This window comes from Scleropages formosus, chromosome 4, assembly GCF_900964775.1.
Source record: "Scleropages formosus chromosome 4, fSclFor1.1, whole genome shotgun sequence".
Lineage (NCBI taxonomy): Eukaryota > Metazoa > Chordata > Actinopteri > Osteoglossiformes > Osteoglossidae > Scleropages > Scleropages formosus.
Window position 1 is genome coordinate 14,325,354 of NC_041809.1, and position 18,441 is coordinate 14,343,794.

Genomic DNA, 18,441 nt, shown 5'->3' on the forward strand with positions numbered 1-18,441 from the left:
CAGACTCTGTTGTGAGATAAGGACGACGCCTACAGATGTTCTGCAGGCTGTATGTGCAGGTCCCGGTTGTGGCTTCGATGTGCTCAGAGAAATACAATTGAGTCAATCATCACTCCCAGACTCTAAACTGAGGAAGTAGGCAAAATGAGTGTCCAGTTTGATCGAGAGATCACGACAGGAAAGCTGTGAGAGGCAGAATCTCTGTTTTCCAGAGGTTGAGCTGTAGGTGGTGATCAGACATCCATGCAGAGATGGCTGACAGGCAGGCAACGATGCGCGTGAATGTCTGGTGCTCCAGGTGGAAAGGAGAGGAAGAGCTGGCTATCATCAGCATAGCAGTGGTATTTGAATCCATGGGAGGCGATGATAGGGCTGAGGGAGGAGATGGCTCTGGGTGAGAAGTTCAGATAGTTGATCACAGGCTGTCCATTCTAGAGTTTTAAACAGAAAAGAGAGGAGAGAGACTGGCCAAAAGTTTCAGACTGAGTTAGGATCCAGAGAGGGTTTCTTAATCAGAGGTGAAATGAGAGCAGTTCTGAAAGAAGCTGGGAAGCAGCCACAGGAGAGCAAGGAATTGATGATCTTAGAGATGAAGTTGGAGAGTTGATCTATAAGAGTGACAATGGGATCAGATCTAGCAAGCAGGTGGTGGCTCTGTGTGATATCAGGAGGTTGGGAATTTCAGATTCTGACAGTGGCTTGAATTTGGAGAGCATGACTTCTCAGGGAAAAGGGGAGGGTGATGCTGAGAACTTGTCTGTGATTATGTTGACTTTGTCTCTTAAAAACAAAAGCAAAGTCATCAGCAATGAGAGAAGAAAGAGGAGGGACTGGCGGAGGACACAGTAGGGATGAGATGGTGGCAGTCTGTGTGCTTTTTTTTCAGACTCTATTTTTGTTGTGGAAGAAGATTGTTTTAGCTGAGGAGACAGCAGCGTGAAACGTAGGTAAGCGTTGTTTGTAGACATCCAGGTCCATGCAAGTTTTGGATTTTTTGCCGTCACGCTGTAGTTTGGCCGTTTAGTACATAATGTATCTGGGGCAGTAGCTAGGTTGGACCAGGTCCTGATCTCCGGCAGGTCTGGGGTTCAAGTCCCTCTTGGGGTACCTTGTGACAGACTGGCATCCTGTCCTAGGTGTGTCCCCTCTCCCTCCAGCCTTACGCCCCTGTGTTGCTGGGTTAGGGTCCAGCTCCCCGCGACCCTGTATGGTACAAGCAGTTCAGAAAGTGTGTGTGTGTGTGTGTGTTCTGCAATGGACTGCTATCTCTTCTGAGGCATACCTTGACTGAGCCAGTTTCTTGGATAGGGTCTAGACAGCCACCATCCTGCCTTAGGACAAGCATCATGGATACTGAGTGAGTAAAAGTACTGTTTATAGCTACTCTAAAAAACATCATCTTATAGTACTTTTAAATACATTAATAGGAGGAAAGCTTTACTACAAACAACCTGTTATACAATCAAATGATTGTGCCATAAGGTTGTTGCTTTTTCCCCCTTGGTAAACTGGAGGACCATCACAGTAGAGCTGGTCAACTGTTGTATTGGTCATCCACGCCACCAACCACTTTAGTTTGCAATGACAGCTGAAAATGTTACCCTGGAGATCCCTGAAAAAAATTTTACAAATAAGGAAACTATTCATAGTAAATCTTTCATTGATAAATGTAATTTTTAGTATATCATTTTTAACAGCAAATTCATAGTACAAACTGTATGATTTATTTTATTTAGATAACTATATAAACTTGGATTTAAATTTTACAGTGTGCATTTTGAAAGCTGCTTGTTCAAACATAATACTGTCATTGCTCTGAAAAGTTAAAGTGAGTACAAGGTGAGAATATATAAGGAAGAGGCAGAAAACCAACTCTTTTGTTAAAGCTTCCATGCCCTTGAAGACACCTTTGAGTAGTGTTCTTAGATTATTGAAAGCAAGACTCCTGAAGAAACAAGCAATACTTAAGGTGAGTTTATTTGCATCTTTGTGGGAAGTAAAATCAAATTCACATCATGCTCATATATAAAGTCACATTCCGTTAGTGATAGCATCATGAATTTCAGATTGCTTCATTTTACAATTAGAAAACCCTTTGAACACAAATTCTATATTATAAGCAGCTTATATTATTAGTTACTTATCCCCTTTTGAATTTTAACTACACAGTGTACAGTTTGTGGGTCATCAATCTGTTATGATGCATATACCATGTATCACCCATTATTTAAAATATGTATAAAGTGGATCTGTGCTGATTTACATACTTATAAAATCGGGATTTACTAAATACAGGTAGCGTTTGTATTTTAGGAAATTTGTGTGGATTCAATTTGAAACCTATAGAAATACATGTCTAATACAAAAAAAAAGGTCTAAAAGTAAATTGATGTACCTGATTATTAATTAAATGCAATACTTAATCAAATGTGTCACTGAAAGAGAAACATTTATATAGTCACAGGTGTAGTAGAGATTTTAGACCCCGAAAAGCATAAGGTGATAAGGACTCGCTCTTGTTATTTTCAATAAACCTATGAATATGAACAAATATATTCTACTATATCTCTAAAACTGTTCTTACTCTTAAGAGAACAATTATTTAATATGATTACTGTATACTTGATATAACTTACAGATATTCAAGATGGGGAAGACCAAGAAAGACATCATTTATGGAATCAAAAGAATTAGCTGTGAACAAGCTATGAAAAGAAAGAGATGTTTTCACACACATACATGTCATTACAGTAGCTGTTTAGTCAGTACATGGCTGATAATATATAATTTCTGTCAGTGTTTCATCTAATAATCCATTTCATTTATATACTTATGAAATCAGGATTTACTGAATACAGGTAGCCTATATATTTTAAGCATTTTGTTATCTACATGTATATAGATGAAATGTGAAAAATCCATTAAGTATTCATTTTTTGCAGGAAACCTCAATTAACTTAGGATATATGGGGGTACAGTAATTATGAAGATTCTCAGTCTGGTATTAAAGTTTCAAGCAACACAAAATTGATAAGAAAGTCATTACTAAAAAAAATGCATGCAATTTGAAAGGGTGCATTTAAGTACACCTTCAAAAAAAACAGCACGGATGCAGACAAATTGTTAGTAAATGTCTGGTCTTAGATGACATAGTCATTTTATATTCTACTGTGCTTTAGAGATGTTTCCCGTAAGAAGGAATGCACAAGTTTGTGAGTATACGCTGGAAATTAGAAAAAGGCAAGAAATTAATAAGAACTCTTCAAAATACACACGTTAGAAGCACCGTGAACCCTTTCTAAGCCTAAAAAAAAACAGCTATAAGAGGCATAAGAAGTAACTGTCCTTGAGCATCCCATTCAAAGTCCTGATCAACCCTTTCAAGAATTTTGGGTAAAACTTAACTTTTGATCATACCCTAATCTTAAGAAACTCGAACGCTTGAATAAAAGTACTAAAGACAATACAAGATAAAAACTTTCAGTCAAGATTACATTTGGAAACCAAATATTAATAAATGTCAAATTTCAGAAAACAAGGTCTCAGTAAGAGAAGCATAAATGCTAACATTTCTCAGTTAGGCATATTCTTAGTGCTGTAATTAAATGAAAATGCATTCAATAGAAACAGAAAATGTTATGCTTTATTTTATTACAGGAACTCTACTCAATTATATTAAAAGAAAACATCAATAATGAACTATACTACTTGCTTTTGTCAGAACAGGCATATACAAAGCCAATTTCAATAATACTGAATTCCGATCTTTTTCAATATAGCTGTTCTTAAGACTTAAGAAAAAGATAGGCAATGGTCAAACTGTTAATTTTTACTGAGCAATTTGTGAATCTAAAATTATTTTGATTACATAAAACATGAAAAAAAGCCAATAACTGCATAACCTGGGCAATCCACCAGTAACGAGCTCATTCAGTTGGTGATTCTTATTGCTGTATTCAGATTCTGTACTGCCTTGATGTGTTGGGTGAAAACCCTAACTGAATATTGAGAACATTAGTGCTTTCTCTTCCATAATTCATGAAAGTGAACTTTTTTGCAAAAGCATAAATTCTGCTCATTGCAGTATATCTGTCAGATTCAAGGTCTTGCTGGCATGCGGCAGTTTGACAGTGAAGAAGCAAACACAGGTGATGCGCCTTGGAGAAACCTTTGTATAACACACACAGCAGTTAAAGCTCAGAGGAGATGCAGGGCCTGTGTGTGTATACAAAGCTGCGGTTAGGGATCTCACTTAATCCGGATCTTAAAAAGAAGAGACCGGTATCGCTGTGTTTAGGAATGGTCCGGAACGCTGCACGGAGCAGCACTGTGCTCACGCGTCAAAGTTCGTGCTTGCGTTGCCTGAGCGCACACGTGACGATGTGTATCTACTGTAAGTGTGAAAGAAAGATATGGCTGCACTTACAGTGAGACGACGTCAGATGGAAAACTCCGAGGAATCGAGGTGATGGACTCACACAGGGCATAATCGCTGGTGCAAGACATGGGACATCTCCCTTGCCTGGTGTGCACAAAAAAGCAGCGCGAAGGCCATCCACAGCAGCAAAGTGTAGCTTGTTAGCATATCCCATCTTTTTTTAACCCACTATGCCACAAACAAGGCCTCGGAAATCACTGTACGTGCACCACCTTTCCAAGTTTTACTTTTGTATTGTTAGGAAGTGCTCCTTTTTTAAAATTGGCCTTTTTTTATTTTTATTTTTTTTGGTTTCCTGCCCTGAGGTCCCTCTGAATTAAATCTGGAAGTGGAGATCCTGTCGTCCAGCTTTGCGATGATCCAAGCAATTTTTTACATAAGGGGCTGCTGCTGGCATGGCTCTGGACGGGAGAGCGTACTGAGACATCGTGGACTCGGGTCTCCAGGAAAATATCAACTTGTACGGGTTCCACACTGCTGTGGTGCACGCTATGGCGATTTACTGGTTCCACGCATAAATTTCAGAGGTCGAAGTGTGAAATGTGCACATGAGGAGCAACATTGTGAACAAATTCAGCAAAAGTTTTTGTTCATAATCTGTGGAGAAGCATTCAAGAAAAATTTCATGGTACTTGTACCTATGACAATAAACTTGAAACGTTGTGCTTCTGAAAACTGTAAAGTAAAATTCCTTAGCTGTGTCCATCCTGAAGTAGGTGTAAGGTAAATACATTGTTACATGAAGAAAGCGCCTTTGTTTACACAGTACAAAAAAAAAAAAAACACTTCACTGCATGAATGTCTGCTTTCATGTCCTGTAAATGTGTTTGTGTCAACTTTTGAACTTTGGTTGCCAGATATAATTGATGTATGTGAGGAGGGATTTGAAACAAGTCCCAAATAATGCTTGAAATCATTTTTAGTGTAGTAACTCCATGGTCTTGCATATGCTCATCATGGTACCTCGCTGACAGTGCATCACCTTCTCATCTTCTGTCAAATGGTGGTCAACATCATGGACCACATGGGATCTACAGTCTTACCCAATATCAGCCACAAGGTCTCCACAGTACTAAGCATGATACGTTCTGGCCAATGAGACCATCAGTTTCAATTCATTTTTATAGAGTGCTCTTCTCACGTAGTGACACAGAATGCTTTAAAACAAGCGCATCAGAAGAAAGAACGCTGATGATAGACTTTCATAATATAATGCGTTTGTAGAGCTATAAGTATGTCTATTGACCACGGAGGAAAGGAACAAAACCTGCAACGAAACTTGAAGGAGAAAAAAAACCTTTGGGGGGGGGGGGGGGGGGGGGGGGGTCCAAGGCCAGTGGCTGCCCACCCCTCCTGGGCATTCTAGATTGAATAAGACTTCTAAGCCAGTTTAATAAGTAAGTAAATAATAATGGGATTGCTTCTGTATGGTAGCTTGATTTCTCAGTTCAGCAAGGTACGTCTCATCCATCATTGCAGTTGATTACCATCTTCAGTTGGCAATGGGTGTGTTGTGACTACCTGCTGACCTCCTCAGGTCTTATTATAGGGAGACAAAGCTCAAAAAAAAAGTAATTTGTTACTTAAGTTAAATTTAATATGCTTTGGTATAGAAGTGGGGAAAACAAGCACAGCCAGGTGAAATTACATTTCGAGGTGGAATGCCGGAATAAACATATGTCTTTAGTGATTTTTTTTTTTTTAACTGTCTGGGATGACTGTACCAAGGCATTTGTATGTCTGAAATATTTTGGTCATATGATATTGGTAGTTTATATAAAACTGGAAGAATTTAGTCTAATGGACATGTATAGGGAAATAAGTGCTCAGCAGAAGTCAAATGCATGTATTGTCCTTCCATTAAATTGGAATGATGGGGAAAAAAAAATTGCAGAGGTAATTGAATTTAAGATTGAATTCCTTCCATTACTGCAGGCTATGTTATTAAAATGCACGCCATTATTCGTGGAAAACATTTTATGCTGGTGCTTCTTTATTTCCACTGAATAATAATTTCAAAAATGAATTTTAATGTTGTAAACTTCTGAAATTCACATTCTGATCATTGCTGTGTTCTTATAAAAAAATCACTGCTCCATTTCCTTTCTATATGTCCATTTACATTACTTTCCAAAAAATCTAAACCAAGAAGAAAAAAAAAAACAATGTGCTGTAAGCGGGCTTCATGGAAAAGTTTGGCTCAAATGTGCAGCGCTCCAGTTGAATCAGCGTCGTAAATGACTGGGGATATTTTCTTTGTTTAAGTCCCTTCAGCTCCTTTTAACCATATGCTGAAAATGTTTGCAAAGGAATTAGCTGCACAAGTGTGGTGGTAGTATACCTAGGGGACAAGAAAGATGTGTAATGCCTTTAGTCATCTACTGTGTTAACATTGCGATATGCTCAGTAGTAAGAACTAATGCCAACTGAACAATGTCAACCACACAAACTGGGATTTTTTTTACATTTATAACTATGAAAAAGTTTTTTTTTTTTTCCTTCTCCTGTAGCTACTTAGCTGTGAAGCCCAGACACACCATCTGTCACTTCTAAAATTCTGGGTTTCGCTCCCTTACTAAACTTTGATGACCTGTGCTTTCTAATTTCCTTGCACTTATTGTTTTTGTTAAGTGCTTTCAAGTCAGTGGCAAATCTTACTAATCACATCCATAAGATACCTACAGAAATTTCTGTCCTCAACATGTCTCTTTAGTTTTGAAAGGGGTGTGTCCACTGTAGCTGTCAATTCACCTGGTTGCCAGTAGTCCGCCCGCCCGCATGCAGGGTGCGGTGGGTTGGCCTGAGTCCTGCTCTCCGGTGGGTCTGGGGTTTTAGTCCCGCTTGGGGTGCCTTGCAACGGACTGGCGTCCCGTCCTGGGTGTGCCCCCCCCTCCCCTTATGCCCTGTGTTGCCGGGTAGGCACCAGTTCCCTCTGATGCTATCTGGGACAAGCCGTTCAGAATATGTGTGTGAATTACAGCTAGTACTGTTTATGCGTTTATTTTTTTTCACTCGCAATCACATGCACACTTTTTTCCTTTCCATTCACAATTACATGCAAACACAGACACAGATAATCAGCCTGGAAGCTTGTGTAAACCCAGGAGAAGGATTATATTTATCGATCAACTATCATCTATTCCATAGTCATAGGTGCACTCTCTCTTTCCTTGTTCAACAAAGCATAACACACATGATGAGGTAAATTGCCGACACAAAGACCATTAAAAAAGACAGACACGCCTGGCCGCTGGACAGTCGCGAACCTATCTCTTATTCCTCGTGCCGTATCTGGCACAGAAAACACCATACACCGTTTCTGCAACCTGGGTTTGTCAGGGCCTAACTCTGCAGCACGTGTTCTGTCAGAGTCGAGCCATGCACTGCGGGATGAGCCAACCCTAACTTTTGCTTGGGCTCTGTCACCAGCGCATCTCCTAGGCCTTGGACAGCCGCACCCTCATTTGGGATCCTTGAGGCTCACGGGTCAGTCCCGGCAGAAGGTTGTGATCCTGGATGAAGAGCCCCCAAAACTGTGGTAGAAAGAAAAGACTCAGTTCAGCAAGACAGTCAAATTGGGGAAAAAGTCCATTTATTCATGTGCATGGGTAAGCCTCCCAGAGAGAGTGACACCCTTAGCAACTACGCAAGCAGATTATACATAGTCTAGGGCAGTTCTTTGCAAGCATGATGAGATACATGTTTTAGTTCATAATATCAGATAGGTCAAGGTGTCCCCCGAATATCTTGTCCTTTGATGAAAACATTCCAACTGTTGCCAATGTTTTCATTCGCATTACACACGGTCTCCAGGGAATTACGTAATCTGGATTCCTCACTATATGTTACGGGAACAGGCTCACAGAAACTGGCACCAGACCGCTGCCTGGAAAGTGGCGCTTCTTACACAGACTGGTTCACTAGTTAGACATGGTAATACAAACACATATAGGCAAAGCTTTAGAATCAACCTTTCATAAAAGACACACATGTGGGAAGTTACAGAAGTACGAAAGTAGATTAGAAAGACCTATTTTTGGGTGACTTGATTTTGATGTTAAGCAAGGAGAAGAAAGCAAATTGACAGAATCATTTGTGGGAAGAGAGAAAAGAATTCATTGAGATAGGGAGAAACTCATATTGGGAAACATGCTTTTGGGCAGTTAAACTAGGGAAGCAAGAACTCATTCTCAAAGACCCGCTTGTGGGCAGTTACAGAAGTATGCATTCACATGAGCAAGAACTCCTTTGATAAACAGGATTCTGATCAAACAGGGAGAAATTACATTACGAAATCGCTTGTGCTGTGTTCTTGGATCTGATAGTGGGTAGAAAGCCAACAATGTTTTGAGATAGTGAGATTCATACTTTTAGGCAGTCAGACAAGGATGCTTTACGATATATGTACAAGATGTCATACTGACAGACTCGCTTGTGTTTAGAAAGAAGAGAATGTGAGAATAATGCTTTTAGGCAGTTTCACACGGAAGGAATACTATATACAACACATATTGACAGACTCGCTTGAGGGTAGAAATACCAGAAAATGTTGACATAGTGAGAAACTCATACTAGCAACTGCTTTCATAAAGTTAAGAACTCATAATAACAGACGCTTGTTGTGGTAGAACGCAGAGAGAGAGCGCGAAACTGGTTTCTCACTATCTCAAAGCAGTCTCTTCTGTTTGCCCACAAACGAGTCTGTCGAAATGAGTTCTTGTATCTAGTAATGCATCCTTCTTTAACTGACTAAAAGCGTTTCTCACTATCTCAAAGCATTCACTTCGTTCTACCCACAAGAGATTCTGTCAATATGACTTTTTCTATATATCGTCATGCATGCTTCGTTAACTGCCTAAAACCATGTTTCTCACTATCTCAATGCATTCTCTGCTTTCCACCCACAAGACACTCAGTCAATATAAGTTCTTGTACATATATATAGTAATGCATCCTTGTTTAACTGCCTAAAACCATGTTACTCACTTTCTCAATACATTCTCTGCTTTCTACCCACAAGACAGTCTGTCAATACGACTTCTTGTATATAGTCAAGCATCCTTCGTTAACTGCCTAAACCCATGTTTCTCACTATCTCAATGCATTCTCTGCTTTCCACCCACAAGACACGCTGTCAATATAAGTTCTTGCACATATATATAGTAATGCATCCTTGTTTAACTGCCTAAAACCATGTTTCTCACTATCTCAATGCATTCTCTGCTTTCCACCCACAAGACACTCTGTCAATATAAGTTCTTGTACATATATATAGTAATGCATCCTTGTTTAACTGCCTAAAACCATGTTTCTCACTTTGTCAATGCATTCTCTGCTTTCTACCCACAAGACAGCCTGTCAATATAAGTTCTTGTATATATATATATATATATATATATATATAGTCATGCATCCTTGTTTAACTGCCAAAAAACCATAGTTCTCACGATCTCAATGCATGCTCTTATTTCTACCCACAATAGATTCTGTCAATATGACTTTTTCTATATATAGTCATGCATGCTTCGTTAACTGCCTAAAAGCGTTTCCAAATAGTCTCACTCCCTCAAAGCATTTTCTGTTTACCCGCACGCGAGTCTGTCAATATGAGTTCTTGTATATAGTAAGGCATCCTTGTTTTCCTGTCTAAAACCATGTTTCTCACTATCTCAATGCATTCTCTGCTTTCCACCCACAAGACACTCTGTCAATATAAGTTCTTGTGTATATATATATAGTCATGCATCCTTGTTTAACTGCCTAAAACCATGTTACTCACTTTGTCAATGCATTCTCTGCTTTCTACCCACAAGACAGTCTGTCAATACGACTTCTTGTATATAGTCAAGCATCCTTCGTTAACTGCCTAAACCCATGTTTCTCACTATCTCAATGCATTCTCTGCTTTCCACCCACAAGACACTGTCAATATAAGTTCTTATATATATATATATAGTAATGCATCCTTGTTTAACTGCCTAAAACCATAGTTCTCACGCTCTCAATGCATGCTCTTATTTCTACCCACAATAGATTCTGTCAATATGACTTTTTCTATATATAGTCATGCATGCTTCGTTAACTGCCTAAAAGCATGTTGAAAGCGTTCTTGCGTTTGTCAATGACTTCTTGTATTTAAATATAAATAGTCATGCACCGGGGGGGTGTGGTGGCGCAGTGGGTTGGACCACAGTCCTGCTCTCCGGTGGGTCTGGGATTCGAGTCCCGCTTGGGGTGCCTTGTGACGGACTGGCGTCCCGTCCTGGGTGTGTCCCCTCCCCCTCCGGCCTTACGCCCTGTGTTACCGGGTTGGCTCCGGTTCCCCGTGACCCCGTATGGGACAAGCGGTTCTGAAAATATGTGTGTGTGTGTGTGTGTGTGTGTGTGTGTGTGTGTGTGTGTGTGTGTAGTCATGCACCTTCTTTACCTGCCTAAAACCATGTTTCTCACTATCTCAATGCATTCTCTGCTTTCCACCCACAAGACACTCTGTCAATATAAGTTCTTGTATATATGTATAGTAATGCATCCTTGTGTAACTGCCTAAAAGCGTTTCTTACCTTCTCAATGCATTCTCTTATTTCTACCCACAAAACACTCTGTCAATATAAGTTCTTGTACATATATATAGTAATGCATCCTTGTTTAAGTGCCTAAAAGCGTTTCTCACTATCTCACTGCATTCTCTGCTTTCCACCCACAAGACAGTCTGTCAATATAAGTTCTTGTACATATATATTGTCATGCATCCTTGTGTAACTGCCTAAAAGCGTTTCTTACCTTCTCAATGCATTCTCTTATTTCTACCCACAAAAAACTCTGTCAATATAAGTTCTTGTATATATGTATAGTCATGCATCTTTGTTTAAGTGCCTAAAAGCGTTTCTCACTATCTCAAAGCAGTCTCTTCTTTCTACCCACAAGACAGTCTGTCAATATAAGTTCTTGTGTATATATAGTAATGCATCCCTGTTTAACTGCCTAAAACCATGTTAGTCACTTTGTCAATGCATTCTCCCCACAAGACAGTCTGTCAATACGACTTCTTGTATATAGTCAAGCATCCTTCGTTCACTGCCTAAACCCATGTTTCTCACTATCTCAATGCATTCTCTGCTTTCCACCCACAAGACACTCTGTCAATATAAGTTATATATATATAGTAATGCATCCTTGTTTAACTGCCTAAAACCATAGTTCTCACGCTCTCAATGCATGCTCTTATTTCTACCCACAATAGATTCTGTCAATATGACTTTTTCTATATATAGTCATGCATGCTTCGTTAACTGCCTAAAAGCATGTTGAAAGCGTTCTTGCGTTTGTCAATGACTTCTTGTATTTATATATAAATAGTCATGCACCGGGGGGTGTGGTGGCGCAGTGGGTTGGACCACAGTCCTGCTCTCCGGTGGGTCTGGGATTCCAGTCCCGCTTGGGGTGCCTTGTGACGGACTGGCGTCCCGTCCTGGGTGTGTCCCCTCCCCCTCCGGCCTTACGCCCTGTGTTACCGGGTTGGCTCCGGTTCCCCGTGACCCCGTATGGGATGAGTGGTTCTGAAAATGTGTGTGTGTGTGTGTAGTCGTGCACTTTCTTTAACTGCCTAAAACCATGTTTCTCACTATCTCAATGCATTCTCTGCTTTCCACCCACAAGATACTCAGTCAATATAAGATCTTGAATATATATATATATGTATATATTGTCATGCATCCTTGTTTAACTGCCTAAAAGCGTTTCTTACTATCTCAAAGCAGTCTCTTCTTTCTACCCACAAGACAGTCTGTCAATACGACTTCTTGTATATAGTCAAGCATCCTTCGTTAACTGCCTAAACCCATGTTTCTCACTATCTCAATGCATTCTCTGCTTTCCACCCACAAGACACTCTGTCAATATAAGTTCTTGCACATATATATAGTAATGCATCCTTGTTTAACTGCCTAAAACGTTTCTCACTTTGTCAATGCATTCTCTGCTTTCAACCCACAAGCTAGTCTGTCAATATGACTTCTTGTATATAGTCAAGCATCCTTCTTTAACTGCCTAAAACCATGTTTCTCACTATCTCAATGCATTCTCTGCTTTGCACCCACAAGACACTCAGTCAATATAAGATCTTGAATATATATATATATATGTATATATTGTCATGCATCCTTGTTTAACTGCCTAAAAGCGTTTCTTACTATCTCAAAGCAGTCTCTTCTTTCTACCCACAAGACAGTCTGTCAATACGACTTCTTGTATATAGTCAAGCATCCTTCTTTAACTGCCTAAAACAATTGTTTCTCACTATCTCAATGCATTCTCTGCTTTCCACCCACAAGACACTCTCAATATAAGTTCTTGTATATATATATATATATATAGTCATGCCTCCTTCTTTGCCTAAAACCGTGTTTCGCAATATGTTTCTCACTACTTCATATGCATTCTCTTCTTTCCTACCCACAAGATAGTCTGTCAATAGAAGTGCTTGTATATATATATATTCATGCAGCCTTGCTTAACTGCCTAAAAGCATTTCTCACTATCTCAATGCATTCTCTTCTTTCTACCCACAAGACACTCTGTCAATATAAGTTCTTGTACATATATATAGTCAAGCATCCTTCGTTAACTGCCTAAACCCATGTTTCTCACTTTGTCAATGCATTCTCTGCTTTCTACCCACAAGACAGCCTGTCAATATAAGGTCTTGTATATATATATATATAGTCATGCATCCTTGTTTAACTGCCAAAAAAACCATAGTTCTCACGATCTCAATGCATGCTCTTATTTCTACCCACAATAGATTCTGTCAATATGACTTTTTCTATATATAGTCATGCATGCTTCGTTAACTGCCTAAAAGCATGTTTCCAGCTTTCTTGCATCTGTCAATGACTTCTTGTATTTATATATAAATAGTCATGCACCTTCTTTAACTGCCTAAAACCATGTTTCTCACTATCTCAATGCATTCTCTGCTTTCCACCCACAAGACAGCCTAATATGCCTTTTTGTATATACAGTCATGCATGCTTCGTTAACTGCCTAAAAGCATGTTTCCAGCTTTCTTGCGTCTGTCAATGACTTCTTGTATTTATATATAAATAGTCATGCACCTTCTTTAACTGCCTAAAACCATGTTTCTCACTATCTCAATGCATTCTCTGCTTTCCACCCACAAGACACTCAGTCAATATAAGATCTTGAATATATATAGATATATATATATAGTCATGCATCCCTGTTTAACTGCCTAAAAGCGTTTCTTACTATTTCAGTGCATTCTCTTCTTTCTACCCACAAAACACTCTGTCAGTATAAGTTCTTGTATATATATGTATAGTCATGCATCTTTGTTTAAGTGCCTAAAAGCATTTCTCACTATCTCAAAGCACTCTCTTCTTTCTACCCACAAGACAGCCTGTCAATATAAGTTCTTGTGTATATATATATAGTCATGCATCCTTGTTTTCCTGTCTAAAACCATGTTTCTCACTATCTCAATGCATTCTCTGCTTTCCACCCACAAGACAGCCTAATATGCCTTTTTGTATATACAGTCATGCATGCTTCGTTAACTGCCTAACAGCATGTTTCCAGTTTTCTTGCGTCTGTCAATGACTTCTTGTATTTATATATAAATAGTCATGCACCTTCTTTAACTGCCTAAAACCATGTTTCTCACTATCTCAATGCATTCTCTGCTTTCCACCCACAAGACACTCTGTCAATATAAGTTATATATATATAGTAATGCATCCTTGTTTAACTGCCTAAAACCATAGTTCTCACGCTCTCAATGCATGCTCTTATTTCTACCCACAATAGATTCTGTCAATATGACTTTTTCTATATATAGTCATGCATGCTTCGTTAACTGCCTAAGAGCATGTTGAAAGCGTTCTTGCGTTTGTCAATGACTTCTTGTATTTATATATAAATAGTCATGCACCGGGGGGTGTGGTGGCGCAGTGGGTTGGACCACAGTCCTGCTCTCCGGTGGGTCTGGGATTCGAGTCCCGCTTGGGGTGCCTTGTGACGGACTGGCGTCCCGTCCTGGGTGTGTCCCCTCCCCCTCCGGCCTTACGCCCTGTGTTACCGGGTTGGCTCCGGTTCCCCGTGACCCCGTATGGGACAAGCGGTTCTGAAAATGTGTGTGTGTACTCGTGCACCTTCTTTAACTGCCTAAAACCATGTTTCTCACTATCTCAATGCATTCTCTGCTTTCCACCCACAAGACACTCAGTCAATATAAGATCTTGAATATATATATATATGTATATATTGTCATGCATCCTTGTTTAACTGCCTAAAAGCGTTTCTTACTATCTCAAAGCAGTCTCTTCTTTCTACCCACAAGACAGTCTGTCAATACGACTTCTTGTATATAGTCAAGCATCCTTCGTTAACTGCCTAAACCCATGTTTCTCACTATCTCAATGCATTCTCTGCTTTCCACCCACAAGACACTCTGTCAATATAAGTTCTTGCACATATATATAGTAATGCATCCTTGTTTAACTGCCTAAAACGTTTCTCACTTTGTCAATGCATTCTCTGCTTTCAACCCACAAGCTAGTCTGTCAATATGACTTCTTGTATATAGTCAAGCATCCTTCTTTAACTGCCTAAAACCATGTTTCTCACTATCTCAATGCATTCTCTGCTTTGCACCCACAAGACACTCAGTCAATATAAGATCTTGAATATATATATATGTATATATTGTCATGCATCCTTGTTTAACTGCCTAAAAGCGTTTCTTACTATCTCAAAGCAGTCTCTTCTTTCTACCCACAAGACAGTCTGTCAATACGACTTCTTGTATATAGTCAAGCATCCTTCTTTAACTGCCTAAAACCATGTTTCTCACTATCTCAATGCATTCTCTGCTTTCCACCCACAAGACACTCTGTCAATATAAGTTCTTGCACATATATATAGTAATGCATCCTTGTTTAACTGCCTAAAACATGTTTCTCACTTTGTCAATGCATTCTCTGCTTTCAACCCACAAGATAGTCTGTCAATATGACTTCTTGTATATAGTCAAGCATCCTTCTTTAACTGCCTAAAACAATTGTTTCTCACTATCTCAATGCATTCTCTGCTTTCCACCCACAAGACACTCTCAATATAAGTTCTTGTATATATATATATATAGTCATGCCTCCTTCTTTGCCTAAAACCGTGTTTCGCAATATGTTTCTCACTACTTCATATGCATTCTCTTCTTTCCTACCCACAAGATAGTCTGTCAATAGAAGTGCTTGTATATATATATATATATATATATATATATTCATGCAGCCTTGCTTAACTGCCTAAAAGCATTTCTCACTATCTCAATGCATTCTCTTCTTTCTACCCACAAGACACTCTGTCAATATAAGTTCTTGTACATATATATAGTCAAGCATCCTTCGTTAACTGCCTAAACCCATGTTTCTCACTTTGTCAATGCATTCTCTGCTTTCTACCCACAAGACAGCCTGTCAATATAAGGTCTTGTATATATATATATATAGTCATGCATCCTTGTTTAACTGCCAAAAAAACCATAGTTCTCACGATCTCAATGCATGCTCTTATTTCTACCCACAATAGATTCTGTCAATATGACTTTTTCTATATATAGTCATGCATGCTTCGTTAACTGCCTAAAAGCATGTTTCCAGCTTTCTTGCATCTGTCAATGACTTCTTGTATTTATATATAAATAGTCATGCACCTTCTTTAACTGCCTAAAACCATGTTTCTCACTATCTCAATGCATTCTCTGCTTTCCACCCACAAGACAGCCTAATATGCCTTTTTGTATATACAGTCATGCATGCTTCGTTAACTGCCTAAAAGCATGTTTCCAGCTTTCTTGCGTCTGTCAATGACTTCTTGTATTTATATATAAATAGTCATGCACCTTCTTTAACTGCCTAAAACCATGTTTCTCACTATCTCAATGCATTCTCTGCTTTCCACCCACAAGACACTCAGTCAATATAAGATCTTGAATATATATATAGATATATATATATAGTCATGCATCCCTGTTTAACTGCCTAAAAGCGTTTCTTACTATTTCAGTGCATTCTCTTCTTTCTACCCACAAAACACTCTGTCAGTATAAGTTCTTGTATATATATGTATAGTCATGCATCTTTGTTTAAGTGCCTAAAAGCATTTCTCACTATCTCAAAGCACTCTCTTCTTTCTACCCACAAGACAGCCTGTCAATATAAGTTCTTGTGTATATATATATATAGTCATGCATCCTTGTTTTCCTGTCTAAAACCATGTTTCTCACTATCTCAATGCATTCTCTGCTTTCCACCCACAAGACAGCCTAATATGCCTTTTTGTATATACAGTCATGCATGCTTCGTTAACTGCCTAACAGCATGTTTCCAGTTTTCTTGCGTCTGTCAATGACTTCTTGTATTTATATATAAATAGTCATGCACCTTCTTTAACTGCCTAAAACCATGTTTCTCACTATCTCAATGCATTCTCTGCTTTCCACCCACAAGACACTCTGTCAATATAAGTTCTTGTACATATATATATAGTAATGCATCCTTGTTTAACTGCCTAAAACCATAGTTCTCACGCTCTCAATGCATGCTCTTATTTCTACCCACAATAGATTCTGTCAATATGACTTTTTCTATATATAGTCATGCATGCTTCGTTAACTGCCTAAAAGCATGTTGAAAGCGTTCTTGCGTTTGTCAATGACTTCTTGTATTTATATATAAATAGTCATGCACCGGGGGGTGTGGTGGCGCAGTGGGTTGGACCACAGTCCTGCTCTCCGGTGGGTCTGGGATTCCAGTCCCGCTTGGGGTGCCTTGTGACGGACTGGCGTCCCGTCCTGGGTGTGTCCCCTCCCCCTCCGGCCTTACGCCCTGTGTTACCGGGTTGGCTCCGGTTCCCCGTGACCCCGTATGGGATGAGTGGTTCTGAAAATGTGTGTGTGTAGTCGTGCACTTTCTTTAACTGCCTAAAACCATGTTTCTCACTATCTCAATGCATTCTCTGCTTTCCACCCACAAGATACTCAGTCAATATAAGATCTTGAATATATATATATATGTATATATTGTCATGCATCCTTGTTTAACTGCCTAAAAGCGTTTCTTACTAGCTCAAAGCAGTCTCTTCTTTCTACCCACAAGACAGTCTGTCAATACGACTTCTTGTATATAGTCAAGCATCCTTCGTTAACTGCCTAAACCCATGTTTCTCACTATCTCAATGCATTCTCTGCTTTCCACCCACAAGACAGCCTAATATGCCTTTTTGTATATACAGTCATGCATGCTTCGTTAACTGCCTAAAAGCATGTTTCCAGCTTTCTTGCGTCTGTCAATGACTTCTTGTATTTATATATAAATAGTCATGCACCTTCTTTAACTGCCTAAAACCATGTTTCTCACTATTTCTATGCATTCTCTGCTTTCCACCCACAAGACACTCAGTCAATATAAGATCTTGAATATATATATATATAGTCATGCATCCTTGTTTAACTGCCTAAAAACCATAGTTCTCACGATCTCAATGCATGCTCTTATTTCTACCCACAATAGATTCTGTCAATATGACTTTTTCTATATATAGTCATGCATGCTTCGTTAACTGCCTAAAAGCGTTTCCAAATATCAGTCTCACTATCTCAATGCATTCTCTGCTTTCCACCCACAAGACACTCAGTCAATATAAGATCTTGAATATATATATATAGTCATGCATCCTTGTTTAACTGCCTAAAAAAACCATAGTTCTCACGATCTCAATGCATGCTCTTATTTCTACCCACAATAGATTCTGTCAATATGACTTTTTCTATATATAGTCATGCATGCTTCGTTAACTGCCTAAAAGCATGTTTCCAGCTTTCTTGCATCTGTCAATGACTTCTTGTATTTATATATAAATAGTCATGCACCTTCTTTAACTGCCTAAAACCATGTTTCTCACTATCTCAATGCATTCTCTGCTTTCCA